The following is a 19,840-nucleotide window of genomic DNA, read 5'->3' as shown; positions in this document are numbered from 1 at the left end:
TTGTTTGCATGGGCACATGATACACCTGGGGCAGCAAGAGAGGCAAACCTCAGAGACCCCTGCTTCCAGGGGATGGAAGGTTTTGGAGACAGAAAACAGATACCCTTCCAATAAGAGAAAAGCTTAAGCTCTCACTAGGAGACAGGTACTGTTCTAGGCCCTTAATGCAAGTTAACTCATATCTCCTTCCCCATAACTCTACAGAGTAAGTAAGACTATCATCATTCTGATTTTACTGACTGGGAACCTGAGGTACAGATTGTGAAATGACTTGCCCAAGATCTCACATGAGTAAGAAGCAAGGCCAGGCTGGGAACCCAGGCAGACTGACACTGGAGCTCTTTGCTCTCTACCTTCTCAAAGAAGCTCAAGAATCCAGGAATGACTAGAAGGTCAAGCCAGTCAGAAGGGACCTTACTTGTCTAGAGGAAATGGGCTAAAAATCCCAGGATATCAACCTGGCAGTGACACAGATGAACCTGAGAAAGTTGATGGGAATAACCTGGCCTGTGAGAGCTCTACCTGGTGCCCCCAGATCCCACACACTGGGCCACTGTGGAAACAGGAGGCCACCAACCCCGAGATGTGAGGACAGGGGCCCAGCACAGCTTCTCTGCCAGAGGTGGGCTGGCACCACCAAAAGAAGACAAAGTCACCCATCATGGGGAGTGAGAGGAGAGCTCAGCTCAGCATCCCACCCTGTTTCCATACTGCTCCTACCCTTTCTCATCAACCTCTTCATAGCCTCAGGTGGGCTTATCTTCTACCACTTTAATTTTGAAGCTGCCACTTTTACATTGCTTTCCCAGAGCTTCCCTTTCCTTAAAGCTTAATTTTTATGCTTTGCTTTAAAAAAAACTCAAAGTGGCTACATTTAACCCACAGACATTTAAGCAACCACAGGTGGGTTGCATTCATCACTCATCCTAGGGACAGGAGTGGAACCAAGCCCCTTCAGCCCTCCAGGGCCAAGGTCAGGAGCTCCTGACATGGCCGTGACCTCTTTAGCCCTATCCCCAGGGCCCAGGACTCTGCCCAGAGCAGGGCACACCCCACAAGGCCATTTCCTCTCTCTCAGAGCCGACCATGTGCCCGCTGGGCTCCATTCCAGCACCATCTGCTTCACCCCAGATCAGGAGAGAGGCCGCGGTCAGATTCTGCGCACTGCAGGAGAGCAGGGCCCAAAGGCAAACCATGAGCCGCTCTCACTGGGCCTGGGCTTTGGTCACTGGCAGGGGAAACCCCAGAGAATTTTTCAGAGGAAGTTGTTGGGGAGCCCAACCAGGCTCTTACCTGCCTGGGAAAACTAACTGTGCTGTTTCAGAGGGCTTCTAAGCATAACAATGAAGGGGGCCCAGGCCTCATTTCCTGTTCTCTCTCTTTTTTTAATTTTTTTAACTGAGGTATAGTTGATGTCCAACATTATATAAGTTTCAGGAGCACAACATAGTGATTCACAATTTTTAAAGCTTATACTCCATTTGCAGTTATTATAAAGTATTGGCTATATTCCCTGTGCAGTACAATATATCCTCGTGGCTTATTTATTTTATGCCTAGTAATTTGTACCTTTTAATCCCCTACCCTTATCTTGCCCCTTCCCCTTTCCCTCTCCCCACTGGTAACCATGAGTTTGTTCTCTATATCTGTGAGTCTGTTTTCTTTTTTGTTATATTCACTGGTTTATTTTTTAGATTCCACATATAAGTGACATCATACAATATTTGTCTTTTTCCGTCTGACTTATTTCATTAAGCATAATACCCTCCAAGTCCATCCACGTTGTTGCAAATGGCAAAATTTCATTCCTTTTCGTGGCTAATATTCCATTGTATATATGTACCGCATCTTCTTTATCCACTCATCTGTTGATGGACACTTAGGTTGCTTCCATACCTTGGCAATTGTAAACAATGCTGCTGTGACCATGGTCTCTCTTGATCTCTACCCTCAGACAAACATATTGCTGCAGGCCTGACTTGGGCTCTGGTCCTTTCTCTAGTGTTAACTGACTGTAGGACCTTAAACAAGTCATTTCCTTTTCTAGACTCAACTCCCTCCTTTGCCTAGTAAGGAGTTTAGATTCCTGCTGTCCCTTCAGCTCTGAAACACTATGATCCTAAGTTCAAGTAAATCCTTCCATTGTCCTAAACTTGTGCTGGGCCCAGAAAGGAACCTGCCTATGAAATACTTATTAAAACAAACCTGAACACTTGGGGGTATTGATGGATGGCCATGTCTTCGTTGGCAGGTTTCTGTCCTGGGGACAGACTTGAAAACTCACGCCTCTCCCTGCTTACGTGAGTTTTAGACGCCAGAGTGCCTGCCAACATGTGTATCATCTGGGGTTGACGTATGAAGCAGTTAACGGTCCCCAGCTCCCAGCTTGAACAGCCAACTGCTACACCCAGGCATCTGTAATGCAAGAAGGCCCCAGATGTCTGGCAAAATTACCTTAACTTGCATCTATGCAGAACTGGAAGACAAAGAAATGAGGTTGTTCAACCACTTGTCCAAGGGTACTTTTGTCTGTGATTTCTTTGCTCTGGGCCTCAGGTTTCCCATCTGTAAAGTGGAAATGGGAGAGAGGACATGGCCTACATGTTCTAGCTCCTGAAAGCAGTTCAGAACTCTATTTCTGGGGGGTTACAGAGTCACCAGTTAGGGGACAATTTTCAATTGCCTTTTGGGGGAAAAGAAAAGTCAATGCTACTCTCTACCCTGCTGCCCAAGACAGAAGCAAGCTCTAAAGACTGAAGGAAACACGAAGTGGGTGGGGCAGGAGCTTCCATAGAAAAAGGGAAATTCAATAGGACCACAGGCTTCTGTGTGGGCAGCTGAAAGAGGGAATACATGGTGTGGGTGTTCATTGCCAGGGTAGGAGACACTGTTGGGTGGGCTATAATCAATGGTCAAGACAACAAGGGAGCTTTGGCCTTTGCTCCTGATGCATCTGAGAGCTCCAAAGGAAAACTGACTCTATGTTCCTTGATCTAGAGGAGGCCAGAATGGCGGCGAAGGCAGGTAGGTGGGGGAAAGAGGAACCATTAGCTGCTGAGTACTTACTAGAGGCCGAAGGCTCATCGCTGTCACTCACATTCCCACTTCTTGCCCAGGCCAAGAAGAAGAATAGAGAGAGCCTCAGCTAACCGAGCAACCACAATAGCATTGACTCACTCATGTATCAAATAAATATTTATTGTGTGCCTACTATGCACCTGGAGCAGGGAGAGCAGCAGATTTTCCAGTAGAAAACATCATGGAGCAGATATTATGCGAGCGAAGCCCAGAGGCATCTGACAGCAGAGTTTCTGCACCTACATAATCCAAGTGACTCAAAAATTTTGATCATGGAATTCCAACAAAGTATGGGACAGTGCAGAGCTGAGCTGGGGTGGGGGTGTGTGGCCTATTGCCGAGAATAGAAGGTTGGTTTCCCTCTGAGGCACCTTGGAAATCTCTAGTTCATAAGGATGATTATCGTCCAGTTGTCTCATCTGGAACATCATGGGCCCCATGCAAATAATCTTCTCAATAGCACTGGCAACTTTAAATGACAGGTTCTAAATTCTCGCTACACTTAGAATTTTCAAGTCTTTCATCAGGTGTAGTGATCCTTTAATCAATTTTTAGACCAACATATTTCCAAGTCCAGGAGCATGAAGGAAACTGCAGAGCACTTGGGTTTTATTACTACCACCATCATCACCATTATCATCACCACCACCACCATCATCACCATCATCATTTTACAACTGAGGAAACAGGGGCTCAGAGAAGTTAAATAACTTGCTAAAGTTTACACAGCTAGAATGTAATGAAGCTTGAGTTCAAACCAAGTTTTGTTCGTTCCCAAATCCCACTGCTCCATCCGATCCCCAACATGGTCAATCCTGGTACCCACATAGACAAATGGAGGCCAACTTGATACCTCTTCCTCATATTTCCTTCTGGGCTTCAATTCCTTTTTTCCCACTGTTGCCCCTTTCTCTCTCTCTTTCTTCCTCTCTCTCTCTCTCTCTCTCTCTCTCTCTCTCTCACACACACACACACACACACACACACACACAGGAAACCACTTGCCATTGCGATACCTACTTTTTCTTTTTTTCACTCCCCACCCCCTCCAATATCATTGCAAAGAAAATTCACACTCACATGTATTCAGTCACACCACAGGGAGGAAATGGTCAGTACCTGGAGTCTGAGATTTAAGTCATTCCAGCCTCCCCTTTTCCTGTAAGGCTATTGCCGATTTCTCTCCTTTTATAAACAGGAACACATTATGCAAGATGCTGTAGATGTGGGATTTTTCAAGCAAGCTGGTGACACTCTTTCACTTGGCATAAAATCAATTTAAATAAATGTCTCTCTTTTTCAAGATTCTTTCCTGCTCCTGCTTAATCTTAAATTAAGAGCAGTACAATAATAACCCAAGAACATCACACCCCTGAATTTCAGCCACCTCACCCGGCGGATCTTGTCTCCTTTTTTGAAAGTGTGAGCTATTTTTTGGTTTCCACTTGTTTCTCTTTCTTGTCACCACACATTGTTTTCTATAAGAAATAAGCAATTGGAGCCTTCACATTTAAAGCCTGTTTTTAGTCCGTTTGATCCACAATAAGGCTCTCATGAGACCTTGGAAAGAAAAGGAATAACTTCAGGGAGTTACACTTCAAGATCCACTGAAGCAAAGATCTTCAGTCACCTCCAGTAATTAAATGACTCTATTCACTCATTCAGTAAATACTCACTGAGTGCATACTAGGTGCCAGGCAATATTCAGGGCACTGGTGATACAGCAGTGACTCAGCTCACTGAAGGGACAAACTAAAAGCATGCTAACGATATTCAAGTTTATGTCTCCTTCTAGGACCTCTTCCTTCAACTCTAGACCCACATATGTAACTATCTAATTAACATCTCCCATTGGATGTCCAATTGAGCCCCATAACTGTCCCTTCTCCATCTCAGTAAAGGGCCACTCTTTCTAGCTGTTCAGGTCAAAATATGTGGAGTCATCCTTGACTCCCTTCTTTCTCTCATCTAACCCATCATCAGCAAGATTTATCCAGAATTTGATGACTTCTCACCATCACCGCTCTCCACCCTGGTCCAAACCACCATCATCTCTTGCCTGGATCATTACAGTAACCTCCTGACTGATCTCCCTGTTTTCACCCTTAATCTCTAAAGTCTATTCTAAAGTCTAAAGCTCAGGTAATCATTGTAAAACCTAAATCAGATAATGTCAATGAGTGCTCAATATTCTCCAATGGCTTCCCATCTCACTCAGAGCAAAAGCCAAAGTCCACACAAGGCTAGACAACCTTGTATTACCCAGCTCTCCACCATTTCTCTGATCTCATCTTCTCCATCCCCCTCTTCTCTCAGTTCCTTCTACATGAATCCCCTTGCTGTTCCCAGAACACGCCAGTACACTGTTCCCTTGGGGCCTTTGCACTTGTTGTTTTCCCCGCCTACAAGGGTCTTTCCCCAAATATCCATGTGGCTCACTCTTTCACTTCCTTCATGTCAGCCTGACCACACCCACCCCACTCCCCACCCCCATTCAACCAGGCACCCCCCATCCTCCTCTCCTCACTTGATATTCTCTCATCACATAATATTACACATTTACTTATTTACATATTATCTCCCCAACTAGAATAAATCCTTCATGAGGATGAACCTTGCTACCCTGACTGCTGTATCCCCTGCCTACAACATGCCTGGCATGTAAGGAACACTCAAGAAATGTTTGGTGAATGAATGACTATCTAAAGATACCTATGTCTGAAGTTGGTCAGCCATGGAAACAGAGAAAAACACAGGAAAAAAAAAGAAAAAAAGAAAAGAAAAAGGGCAAGTTGCAGGCATTTGCAGAGTTCAGGAGAAAAGGAGCCTTAGCCAAGGGGACTTAAACTTTAAGGTCCCTATGGTAGATTGATTGCACAGATATACCAATTCCTCCCCCGTTCCCTGTATCCATGCTCTCTGCCATGTGACTATGTAGCTCCTCCCATCAAGAAGTGTACTCTATTCCCCACGCCTTCACTCTGGGCTGGCCTTGTGACTTACTTTTGTCAACAGACAAGACTGAAATGACAGTGTGCCAGTTATAAGCTTAGGGCTCAAGAGGTCATGCAATTTTCCACTCTCCCTTGGATTCCTGAGATAACATGTGAACATGCCGGGCTAGCCTGTTGGAGGATGAGATACCACCTGCAGCAGAGCCAAGTCATCCTAGCTAAGGCCATCCTAAAGCAGCCAGCTCTTAGCCACTCCAACAGCAGACAAAAATCACATGAGCAAACCCAGCCAGGATCAATCAAGCACAACCTGGATCTGCAGAACTGCCTGGACAAGCCATAGACATGTGAGAAAATGAGAAATGGTTGCTGTCTTAAGCCACAAGTTGTGGGGAGGTTTGCTCTGTAGTCCCATTGGCAAGGTCATCCCTAATGTGTGTGATCAGCCCCTAGGGGAGGCATCTCAGCTGCTCTGCTCTGAGTATGTGTTCATCAGGAAAGCTTCTCCTTATGATTTAGCTCTCACTAAGGGGGGGTCTGCAGGAAGAAAACAAACCACCATGCCACACAGTGTCCCAGCCATTACAAATCAATAGACTGGCATGGGGGTGAGCAAGGTCACTGTGATGTAGCCCAGAGGGACAGATTGGCTTTCTGAGGCAGCAACACCTTGGATGGGGAAAATTCACAGAGGTGAATGTCACCTTCTGAGCTGACTTGGGGGACACCCAGCCAGCCACCCAACCAGGAGCTAGCCTCATCACAGCCTGTTTCACAGGAGCTTTGACCAGGTTCTCAGGCATCCAGCCCCATTTCTGTCCAAGGAAAACACTGCAGGAGCCCTGCAGCACCAAGGACAGCAGTGGGGTGGAGCTCTCAAATCCTAAAACCATGCTCTTTTTTTTTTTAAATTGGATCTAGTTGATTTCCAATGTTGTGTTAGTTTCAAGTGTACCACAAAGTGATTTTGTTATATATATATATACACACACACATATTTTTTTCAGATTCTTTTCCATTATAGGTTATTACAAGATACTGAGCACAGCTCCCTGTGCTATACAGTAGGTCCTTGTTGTTTACCTATTTTATATATAGTAGTGTGTGTACATGTATACCAAACTCCTAATTTATATCTCCTCCCTCCCCCCACGCTATCCCCTTTGGTAACATTAGTTTGCCAAAACCGTGCTCTTTAGAGGAACAAAGTCTCAGAGGGGCAGAGCAGCAAACTGTGGTCTTCACATTCAGCCTACAAGACGGAAGCCTCAAATAAATGCATCATATGATATTATGTAAATGCACCCCGTGGTACACCAATGGTCAGTATATTTCCACTTGATTCTAACACCTTTCCATAGCCATAGAAACTACTGTCATTCTCAAAGAATAAAGAATCAAAGCTAGCAAGGACAATACCTGCAGGACTATTCACTAAAGGTGACCCTTTCTTTCACTGTGGGAAAGGAAATGAACATAAGACTAAGGTTCAAAAGAAGCACTAAAATAGTCCTTGATCTGGAAAGGACTGGAAGGATAGCTGAACACTGTTTGGCACAGAGCTTCTCAACACCTTGCAAAGATTTATGCCTCTGTTGGCTGCATTTGCTTAGGCTGAGTGACCACAGGAATCTATGTCTCTCAACCAGCCTTCTTCTAAACATAGAGTGCAGGATTTCAGCCAATTCCTTCCTCAAAAGCTCAGGATATTAATCTTAGCGACAAACAGAAATCATAAGAGGCAATACCCAAGTGACCTTGCCGTGTTACCCCTCTGACCTCAAATCCTACTGCTGTTCCCCTCACTCACTCAACTGCAGCCTCCCTGGACTCCTTTCTGGTTTTCTTAGGAACATACCTCTCTCCTGCTTCAGGGTTTTTGCAGGTGCTGTTACTCTGCCCAGAATGTTCTTCCTCAGACATCTGCCTGGCTCGCTCCTCACTTCCCCAGCGGTCTGGTCAAATGTCACTTACAAGCAAAGCTTTCCCTGATCAAACTGTATTAAAAAATAACTATCCTCACCCCACCCTCCGGCAAGATTCCCCCTTCCTCTTACTCTGTTCCATTTCTCTCCACTATAATGCATCACTATCTAGTTACTTATTTATTTGTCCATTATCTTATACACATATTCACACACACAAACACACACACCACACACACACACATGCACGCACAAGGTAAGCTCTTTGATGGGCTTTATTTAGTTCAGTTCTGTATTCCCCCCACATACAGCAGTAACTGACACGTCGTAGGTACTCAATGAATGAACTGCCATTTCTTAAGCACCTACTTTGTGCCAAGCAATTTATATGATGATCATTTCCCAATAAACACATATTTTTAAGCATCTATGATGTAATTATATTATAAGAACTCCACTGTTATCTCCATTTTACAGATCAGGAACCCAAAGCTCAAAGCGAGGCTAAATAACCTGCCCAAGACACTCACCAAGGTCTGTTTGAGCATCAGAGCCCACGCTCCTTGCAGTGTGCCAACCTGCTTTTTAAATACCTTAGTGATGGTCTAGGTTACAAAACGCATGTGATACGCATCTCTGGCAACATACATAACACAAGAGCTCATCATCCTACCATTTTTCATCACCCACTACAGCTTTTGTTCAGGAAAAAACATCCATCAGATTGGATTTTTATTTCCCAGAGCACATTGGTTGAAACAGCTTTAGCTTTCCTTTATTCCACCTATTTAGAGACAATCAAGGTTGGAGCTTTCCTTTTGAACTGAGCTGGGACAAGCACAGACAGGTCAGGGACCCAAGGGAGATGAAGGTAGTTCATCTGCTCTGAGAATCCCTCAGAATTATCCAGAATCCCTGCCTCTGTGTACTGCTCCCAAACCTTCTTGGTCCTAGAATTTAGGAAAATGGTCCATTAAAAAAACAAAAAGGCTGATCTCCTGCATTGGGCACACTCTTCCCTTGGTGTCATCCTATGTCTGTGTCTACTGGGATAGATCTGGTCACGTACTGCAAATGCCAGCCCTGTTGTGACTTGTAGAGCTCTGACCATCCAGTAGCCTTGATGCTGATGAGGTGGGAGAGCGATGGGGGTCACTCACAGACCAAGGGACCAAGACAGGGACCCCATCCCTACTGAAATCCATGTAATGCCTCAACTAGGAGAGCTTCCTTTTAAAAATAATCACTGCCACAATTAATTCCTTCCTCCTCCCTGCTCCCACCACTCTTTTCACACCTGCATTACTGAACTGATCACAGCTCATTGTTACAGGTGTTTCTTCTTCACCAGGTGTGAGCTTCTGGGGAACTGGACTTTGTTTTCATCACCTCTGCACCCCGAAGGATTAATCCAGCCTCTGACACATACTATGTGTTCGACTAGTATTTGCTGACTAAAGAAAGATGCAGAATGAGCCTGTACTATGTCTGCTGCACCCACTGGAGCAAGTAGGGTAAGTCTTCTAGAAAGGGCAAGAAGCAGAAGCATCTTCTAGAAAGGGCAAGAAGCAGAAGCAGAAGAGACCAGGGTAGACCAGAAGGACCGCTGAGGTGGCTACAAGACCCAATTCTCCCGCACAGGTATATACCTCATCCTTCACCTGCCACTCTCCGAACCTTAAAGCCGCCCACATTTACCTCTGAACAAGCTTTTGAAAAAATAAGCAGGCACCCCCGGCACCCCCTCCCCACCCCAGTACCCCACCCTACCGGGCTGCTCTTTTCAGAGCCCCAGACATCGACGTTAAGTTACCTTTAGAAAGAGCTAGTTTGCGTCTGTGGTTTCTGGTTAAAGGATCCTGTTTCAGCAGCCCGGCTGAACCCTGGACAGCAGAGATATCTAACACCCGTCTGCGGAGGAAACGGCAGTGCCTCGCTCCTCCCTGGCTAAACGCATTTGCTCACCCGTCCCTGCAGAACAAATCATGTTCTTTTCCTTGCGCTAAAATCCCTCTATAAACAAATCCTCTCTGTGTCCCTAAGAAACGGCTCCCACACCCGCGGAGGGCGCCCTCCACATACAGAAATACACGCAAACCCCAACCCAGAACCACCAGGTGTAAGCCTGTTTTGATGTCCTTTAAGAACAAACCAACAACAACAAAAATCCATCTAAGAATTGAAACTAAGAGCAGTGACGAGAAAGCTTATGCACAGGGAGTTATAAACGTCCGTAGTCTAAGTTGCAAAACTATGCATGGCGCTAACAGTTCAAACACGCTTTAAAAACAGCCCTTGGGGATGCCACCTTCAAAGAGGCGCGCAGCCCCGGGCAGCGGGCAAGTCCTTGCTTTTCTGCGCCGGCTTTCCAAGTCTCTCCCCTGTCTTTTGTGCCATTTACTATAAACAACATTCGAAGGTAGCACCGTGTACGTTTTCAGCCCTGGCAGGAGAGCCTGGGAGCCCCAGGAGCGCGTGGGGTCCGCGCCGCGGCCGGGTCTGCACGCGCCGTAACGAGCAACACAGTCCCCTACCTGGGTGGGAAATTCGCGGGCGGCCGCCTCCGGGTGCGGGCGGAAGGGCGTCCGTCCTGGTGGCCCCGCCGGCAGCTCCGGCAAACGCTGCGCTGGGGCGATCCCCGCGGAGGCAGGAGTCCACGGGTGTCACACATGCATCACGGCGCCCGCGCCGCCGCAGCCGCCGCCGCCCGCCCTGGCGCAGCGCGCAGCGCGCCGCCGCCACACCGAGCACCAAGGGCGGGAGGCTCCTGCGTCCTCTATTCAGTGGGATCAGATCCTAACCCGCTTTCTACCCGGCCTGAGCATTAAGGCATTCGCGGCGGGCAGCTCTTCGCTTCTAAATCTCCTTCTGATTGCAGACGGAGTGTTTGGGATAGCTGGGTGGGAAGGGGACCCAGCGGGACCCCAGGCTCCCTGGATTTGCAGAGCAATAGATGTTAAACATCTTATTTCTCGAGTTTCGAGTTTCATCCCCCACTGATTATTGTCATCTCCTTCGCGCTCTCCACCTCGCCTGGGGCAAGGGGGCGATGTGTACTCCACACCCCTTTCACCAGCCCCAAACTAGGACACGTACTCCAGCCATAACAAACTTATAATTTCTTGCACATGCCTCACTCTCTCACCTCCAGGCCTTTGCATGTTCTTTCCTGTCTGCCCAGAAAATTCTCTTCCTCCTAAGCTTCTTATCCCTGCCTAATGACTAATGGTTCTCAGCTGAGCCATCTCTTCCTTGAGGAAGTCCGCCCTCCTCCCTGGAATAAGAGAGTTCTCCCTGCTCCATGTGCACGGGGCCACCACTGCTTCCTCTACCACAGCACCCAACACCTGTTACTAAAGTTGACTGCCTGGTGTCTGTCTCCCTCACTAGAACATAAGCTGTGGAGATGCATGGTCTCTTGTTTGCTGCATGTACAAAGGCATATAGTGTCTCTCAATGTATATTAGTGCAGCTACTATCCAGATTAAGGTATAGAACAGCTCTGGCATCCGGAGGTTTATGACCCTTACCAGGCAATAACTACTCATCTTCCATATGTAACCACTATTCTCGCCTCTTCCAGCATCAATTATTACTGCCTGTTCTTGAACTACCTATGAATGGAATCAACAGTTTTATATTATTTCAGATTTTGAAGGTATATATCTACCTATTATATATATAATATATATGAATAAAGACAAATTTTCCTTTTCCTTTTCCAATGCTTATATCTTTTATTTAAACTTTTTCTCGCCTTGTGGCTCTGGCTAAGACTTCCATACAATGCTAAATTGAAGTGTCAATACCTAGTCTTATTCTTAGATTCAGGGAAAGTCTTCATACTATTAAGTATGATGTTAATTAAAAAAGTGATGATAATGAAGAGCCTTGTTTTATTTCTAATTTCAGAGGGAAAGCATTTTTACCACTAAGTATGATGTTAGCCGTTGGTGTTTATTTTTATAACGTTTATCAGATTAAAGAATTCTGAGAAGGAATATCAGGGAATAACAGATTCCCTTCTTCTTTTAGTTTGCTGAAAAGTGTATAATAGGGCTTCCCTGGTGGCGCAGTGGTTGAGAGTCCGCCTGCCGATGAGGGGCACGCGGGTTCGTGCCCCGGTCCGGGAGGATCGCACATGTCGCGGAGCGGCTAGGCCCGTGGGCCCGTGGGCCATGGCCGCTGAGCCTGCGCGTCCGGAGCCTGTGCTCCGCAACGGGAGGGGCCACGACAGTGAGAGGCCCGTGTACCGCAAAAAAAAAAAAAAAAAAAAAAGTCAATATTTTTCTATGTATTTAACCAGTTCTTCATTCTTTCTTGGAGTTCTGTGTATCTATTTGGAGGTTCCTTTACTTCACTCTGAACAGTTCTTTTTAGTATTTCTTGTAGGGAACATCTACCAGAGACTATTCTTTCAGCTTTTATACAACTTAAAATGTCTTTATTTGACCTTTCTTTTTGAAGATTATTTTTCACTATGTATAGCATTCATAGATGGAAGTCTTTTTTCCTTTCATCAGTTTGAAGAAGTCAATCTATTGTCTTCTTGCTACCATATATTCATTTGAAAACTCTGCTCATAGTCTTGTTATCACCTCTCTGAAAGCAATCTTTTTGCCTTTCACTGCTTTTAATATTTTCTTTCAGAAGTTTAATTATGATATTCCTATATATGGTTTTCTTTGTTTTTTTTCTGATTCTGAGCATCTTGAATTTGTGGGTTAATATCTTTTATCAGTTTTAGAAAATTCTCAGACTATCTTTTCAAATGTTGTTTCTGCCCTATTTTCTCTCTCCTATGCTCTTAGATTGAGAAAGCACATGTTACACATAATTAAATGGTTTTGATATTATCCCACACATCTTTTATGTTCCATTTTTTCTATTCCTTTTTTACCTTCTTTGTACTTTAGCTTGAGAATTTTCTATTGACCTTTCTTTGGGTTCACTAATCTTGTTTTCTGCTGTGATCAATTTGCTGTTAAACCCATCCAATGAGTTTTTAAGTATAGATATTACATTTTTCAAATGGCTACTTGATTATTTGACATAAGCTTTGTTGAATTTTTCTTTTTATCCATTCTGTCCATCATTTTCTCTATTTTCTTTAACATATTTATAAGAAAATCTATTAACTACAACATATGGATAATTTATTTTATTGCCTTTTCTGTTGATTATTAGCAAACATTTTCTTGCCTTTTTGCATGTATCCTGTTTTTTTCTTGTATGCCAGATATTGTGTAAAGGAACCACTGAAAACTGAAGTTACTCTTGTTTTCCTCCGGAGATGGTTCACCTTGCCCTCTGTTATACAGATAAGATGAGGGGTTGATCACCTCAATCCACTCAGGAATCAGCTTCCAAGGAACTGGATGTTAGCTCTACCTAGACTAATTTCACCTCTGTGTTCATATGTCTCAAAGATGAGAGCTGTCATGTGTTTATTGTAGGACATAGCCTCCAGGGAGAATTTTTCTCATCAGCACTATGACACTGCAAAATATTTCACTCTGCCTTTCCAATCCAGCACCTAGCTTCTTATACCCCCCAACTCAGCATTCAGCAAAGATCCCATCAGGCAAACTGTCTGTACATTTGGGTGTTTTCTAGATTTTAAACTGGCAAACAAGCCATATGGTGGTCTAAGGCTCTGCCATTTTCTCTTCCCCTAGTATAGCCCCCTCTGCCTGATCCTCAGCCCATGCTTGGACTCAGCAAATGCATAAGGAAGAAAAGAATAAAATCAGCTCACCCACCTAGGAAGAGCTCTTCCTTTTTTGGAATGTTAGTTCATTTAGTCCTTTTTGTTTTCACTATCCTCAGATATCTTTTAAAATGTGATTTCTGTAATTTATTCTTTTTTTCTAGTTGATGTGCAAGATTAATGGCATGCCACCACCTATTAAATACTACTGGAAAGCAGAAATTGATTTGCTAACTGTTTAATCCTCACAACACTTTTATGAGGTAAGTACATTTTTCAGACAAGTTGTGTAACTTGCCAAAGATCACTTAATAGTAAGTAATGAAGACAGGAGATGAACCGAAGCTATCTCATCCTAAAACCAGGGGTGACAATAACCATGATGATATATTGCCTCCAATGGATGGGAATATTCTTTTTCAATAGGTAAAAAAATGCTAATTCTGACTTCTAACTGAAAATCTGAAGAGAAGATCATTTTTAAAACTTCCTTTTGAGATTCATTTTGAGTCAGATATGTAAGTTATTTAAATTCAAGGCACATCTCTCACCAAAATTTTTCTGTAGAAACTAAATGACCTTTTCCTACCCCTCAAGCCCCAAGAGATAAACCTCACTTAATCAAAAGTGGTTTTGGTCATATTTTCTTCAAGAAACATGAGTGGCAACTGTCAAGTTTTCTGTGTCCTCCTCCCACAGAATTCTAAATTATGACAATTCACTGACAATTCACTTCAGGAATACAAATGCATTGAGGGGAACACTTTCACTTTATATTTTCATTTTTGGAATGTAAGTGCAGTGGACTCCTAAACTGCTTGCCTAGAATAGCAAAGGTTAAGGTAATTAGAGTAGAAATGGGAAAATCCATCATCAATTTGTGTTTTAAAAGGTCCAAAGAATACCAAAATGAGAGCTGAGAGGGCATCAGGCAGCCGGTGGTTTGTGGCTGCAAAGGGTGAGTCACAACTGAAGCTATAAAACCAGCACATTCTGAAAAGCACTGGTGTTCACCCTTTTCTTTTTCACTTAATGTTTTTCTTATTTTATTTTTATTTTATATTGGAATATAGTTGATTTACAATGTTCTGTTAGTTTCAGGTGTACAGCAAAGAGATTCCATTATACATATACATGTATCTATTCTTTTTCAAGTTCTTTTCGCATTTAAGTTATTAAAGAATATTGAGCAGAGTTCCCTGTGCTATACAGTAGGTCCTTGTTGGTTATCTATTTTAAATATAGCAGTGTGTACATGTCAATCCCAACCTCCCAATCTATCCCTCCCCCCCTCCTTCCCCCTGGTAACCATAAGTTCGTTCTCTAAGTCTGTGAGTCTGTTTCTGTTACATATATACAATGGAATGTTGCCCAGCCATTAAAAAGAATGAAATAATACCATTTGCAGCAACATGGATGGACCTAGAGATAATCATACTAAGTGAAGTAAGTCAGACAAAGACAAATATCATATGATATAAATGCAGAACCTTAAAAAAATGATAAAAATGAATTTATTTACAATACTGATGTTTACTCTTTGTGGGCCTTTGCCTAAGAATAATGTAATAATGATAAAGTCTCTTCTAGCTACAGCTTTATCAGTAGAAATAATTAAGATGCAAAAGAATCAGAATCTCTTCCACTCACTCTACTGACAGGGAAGAACTTCGGACTTGACCATGGCAAAAGTCAATATATGAACTTACTGAGAAAGACCTGATTGTTGGCTTTTAGAAAGGAAAGTGTCACCTGATACTGCAGAAAAACCAAACAATTCCATAAAGAAAGCAATTGTCTGCCTGAAAGCAGAATTTTAAAACTAAATCTAAAAAAGGAATCCACAAAATTCTATCACAGGATTTTAAATATTTCCATTACCTTCTGCTGCTTCCCAATTAACCAAAGAAGGCAGTGATTTCCATGCACTGGCCGTGTCTGCCAGACTTGCTGGTTCATTTCCTGGATTTTAGCACTCTGTAAATTTTGATGGTTCAATTATACTACTATCAAACGATGTTAAAATGCCACCCTTCCTGTATAAAAAAAAAAAATTTAACACTACCTGCCAGTATAACAATCAATTTAACAGCTGCTTTTATCATGTGCTTACCATTTGAAAGGCATTCTATATATATTTTTGCTATTTTCCCCAAAACACTGCAATTTATGCACTTTATTTTCATTTTCCAAATTAAAAAAAAAAAACAAGCTTAGAATGGTCAGGTAATATGTCTAAGGCCACACAACCAGTAAGCAATAGGGTTAAGAGTCAAATCATGGTAAAATTCCAAAGCTTGGGTTCTTTCCATAAAATCACTCTTCTCCTATTGGAATAGTCTTGGTTCCAAACTAGCTGTCCTGTCTTATCCCTCCTCATGCCCATTGCCACACCTTCCATTCTACCCAAATCGGTCTGTTCCCTCAAATATTTTGTACTTATTTTCTCTTCTGTATCTTTACACACACAATTCCTCATACTAATATTGTTTCTAATCCTCAACCTTATAAAAAGCTAATTTATCCTTCATGTGCCTGCTGAGATTCCACTTCTTCCAGTAAACCTGCCAAGACCACCTTACTTCCTCCCCCAGCTCTCCATAGCAATCTCTCCCTTCCAGATATGTATATGACATATATTCTATTTGTTCATTCATTCAGCAGATCTTTTTTCACTTCAAGCACTGGAAACACAGAGATGACTGGAAGTGAAATCCAATAACAGATAAATATAAAATGTGTTTTAAATATACTAATATATATGTGAATGTATATACACACATTTATATGTTCAACAATATTAATAATAGCTGACATTATTGAGTGCCTATTATGTGCCAGGCACTATTCTAGGCCACTTAGGTGTTCTAACTTATTTAATCTTCACGACAACTCTTCAAAATAAGTACCTTTTTATTTATGAGAATACTGACACACAGAGAGGTTAAACAAGTTTCCCAAGGAAGATGAGAAGTTCATCAAAGGGACCAGGAGAAGAAGGGTGTAGTGAATATTGTAGGTGATCCTCTAACATCCAATCTAGTCTCCTTCGAGACATGTTTGGAAACATTTGGAAAAGATGTGAACCCCATAAGTGGCCCATGAATGACCTAAGTAAACCCAGTCAGTAATTCCAGTAAATAATTTCCAGTGCCCTGGCCCAAGATCCATCCAGAAACTCAAGCCTAACAGCATTTCTTTGCAGCAGAAATTGGCTCAAGGAGGTCCACAAGATCACACTAAAGAAAAAATCACTTTTTCTCTTCTGGACATGAATGAGGAATCATTAAATAGCCCTGTTTGCTATCAGCAGCCATTTTACAACCATGAAGAGGACCAGCATGAACACAAAGTTTACTGTCTTAACCTAGGTTTCCCTCACTTAAGCCAGTGTTTCACCTTCCACCTGCTCTTCATCCCAATTCTCCATCATAGAAGGTTTTACTAGTCATAATGATACTGCATGCCAAGGCCTAGCACCATCCTACTTTCTACCAACAATGGGGTCCTCATTGCCATCTGACCAGTGAATGATGCAGTCATAGAATCCATCCTGAGTGACTCGTTTCCAGGGCCCTTTATGGTGCCAGCTGTCATAGCCTAGGTTTTCCCCTGAAAGCAGAGCCTGAGGCAAGGGTTTACACGTAGGTAGTTTATTTTGGTAAATGAGCCCAGGGAACAAGAGTAGGGAGACTCTGAAGAATGAAATAGAAAAGTAAATTCAAGGGTACAGTATCAAACTAGTCACTGTTTTTGGCAACTGGACATTGGTCCTGCTGGGAAGCTCTGAGAAATTGTATAGAATTGGACTGAGAAATGTCACCCAAGCATTGGAGGAGTGAAACGCTTATCTGCCAGTTTCCATCTCCTGTTGGTCAAAGGTTGGAGCACTGAAGGTTAATTTCACACTTGCACATTTGCATATGCAAAAGTGTCCAGCTGGTCCTCCAGTTGGTTTAGCTGCCTCACAGAGGCTTCACAAAAGAAGTGATGATTCTGTGACTGGACCATTCACTGGTTCACTAGTTGGACAAGTTTGTTCCCAGAAGAGTCCCATATCTGGTATCAGAGAAGCAGAAAGTAAAAAATACACTGTGCAGCTGAGGCAAGGTGCTTATACACTTGGGCAGAACTGACTCCTGCATCCATGGCTAGATTAAAGGTGGACTCAGAGGATATGAGGTGGGGCACAGGAGGTGTCCACACATAGTACCAGTTGTCAGAGAGAGACATGAAAAGCACCTTCAAGCTCAAGGCCATCATCCAGCTGCTAGAATCTGGCTACCTCTGTATTTCCAGTAATGGGAACACATTAACTTCCTTATTTTTTAAGCCACTTCTTTCTTCTTAGTCCCCCCTTTATTAAAAGAAAACTACTAGAAAAAAAAATATATATATATATATTTATGAATTGTGACATGTCAGGTAGTGGTAGGAAAGCAGCCAGAGATATAGAATTTGTTTTCCTTGAGTATAGGATTTGCTCACGTCATCGGTTGTGAAGCCTTATTGGTATCGTATTGGCCATGTTCAAAATGTACATAAGCTACTCATTTATGTGAAATAAAGCAAGCTGTCTTTTCTGTAATATGAAGCCTAAATCATGCCAACTTTTAAGAGAGGATTCTCTACAGAAAAAAAAAAACAGTATTTACAAAAGAAGTAAGAAGTTTGTTAATAAGCTCAGTTTTTCACTCAACAAATTTAGGGTGCCTCTCATCTACCTGTCATCATTGTTATCTTCCCTGGGGATACAGCAGGGAAACAGACAAAATTCCCCACCATCAAGGAGTACTGTCTAGTAGGGGAAACAGACAGTAAACTCAGGGGAGAAGGAAAGGTAAGACCAGACCAACATATATTTTTTAAGGATCATCTGGTTTCTGTAAGGGGCTGGGGTGGAAGCAAGGAGACCATTTAGATGTTGATGTAGCAATTTGGGCCGGAATGATGGTGGCCCATCATTGGTGAGGGTGAAGGTGATGAGAGGTGTTCATTCCTATCGCCTTTATTGTGCAAAGCAGTACAGTCTTTGAAGAAGGAAATACCTGAGGAAGAAAATGGATTCTAGAAGGAAATGGAGGAGTAAAATATAAAAGGTCACTGGATAGGTGTTAGGGAGGACATTTGATTCAGCTGGAAGGACAGTTGCAAAGTGTGAAAGAGCCATAGACCGAAAGAAATGTAGGTGATGAATTGAATCTACTTTGGTGTTAATCAATAGGCATATGAGTGATAACATTGGAATATTCTAATTACTTTTCATTTCTAGGTTATGTTTCTTTAAATACAACACCAGGCGAAGTCTGGACTCTGTGAGACCCAATATACATAGAGTTACACAGACTTACACAGAATGAAATTTGTCCTGTTTAACACATTTTGAAAGTGATTTTTAAATATTTTTACTCTTATGATTTTTACTCATAAATCTTTCCCTCTGAGATATATTAAGTTCCAACTGCTGCAAAGAAAATTAGATAGAAGACAGTTTAGCTATGAATCAAACTAGAATCATGATCAAAGAGAGTCTCAGTAGATAGAATGTAGTATAGAAATTAAGTTAGCTAAGTTTGGACCTCTCATATTAATCATTTCATAATTCATATTTTCAAATATTTACAGCTCATTGAGCAGACTATTTTCTTTCCCTGTGGAAAGATGCTTGGTGCTTAAGGGGCCCCGTGATTTAGTAAGGATAATTATGTGAAGTAAAGTACAAATGACAAGTGACTATTTTTGTGATTTTCTTTGCCTCCTTTCCAAACTCAGTAGAATGGTGAAGTAGGGGGGAAACTGGATGACCGTTTGAGCAGGGAGCAGGGGTTGATCTCTTTATTTAAAAATATTATGGGCAACAAATTATTCCTTTAAAATGCAAGCGCATTCAGAGTGTAAGCTCCATCACACCTCTGTGTGATGATAGTAATACCTCAGTTACCTAAAACAGTGGGCAATGGGGCACTGACAGAGAATAGAGGGGAAGTCCTAAAAGCTTGGAAACAAGGAACTGGGGTTTGAACCCATCTTTGCTACCATCTATCTGTGTGGCTTTAAGAAAGTCACGTGGCTTCAACAAATGATGTTGGGAAAACCGGATACCTACATGCAAAAGAATGAAGTGCAACCCTTACCTTACACCATTTACAAAAATTAACTCCAAATGGAGCAAA

General features: G+C 42.7%; 1 protein-coding gene across 1 annotated transcript in view; it reads right to left on the bottom strand.

Moving 5' to 3' along the window:
• SV2B (synaptic vesicle glycoprotein 2B) overlaps positions 1–10,909 on the bottom strand; it is a 203,239-nt gene extending 192,330 nt beyond the window's left edge. Inside the window, exon 1 of the mRNA XM_029238183.1 lies at positions 10,492–10,909. The gene's annotated coding sequence lies outside the window, so the exon portion shown is untranslated. The remainder of the gene's footprint in view (positions 1–10,491) is intronic.
• Positions 10,910–19,840: the final 8,931 nt, after the last annotated feature.

This window comes from Monodon monoceros, unplaced genomic scaffold (genome assembly GCF_005190385.1).
Source record: "Monodon monoceros isolate NGI ecotype Baffin Bay Population unplaced genomic scaffold, NGI_Narwhal_1 Super_Scaffold_21, whole genome shotgun sequence".
Lineage (NCBI taxonomy): Eukaryota > Metazoa > Chordata > Mammalia > Artiodactyla > Monodontidae > Monodon > Monodon monoceros.
The sequence above is the reverse complement of the archived record's forward strand: the minus strand, read 5'-3'. Positions and strand labels throughout refer to the sequence as shown.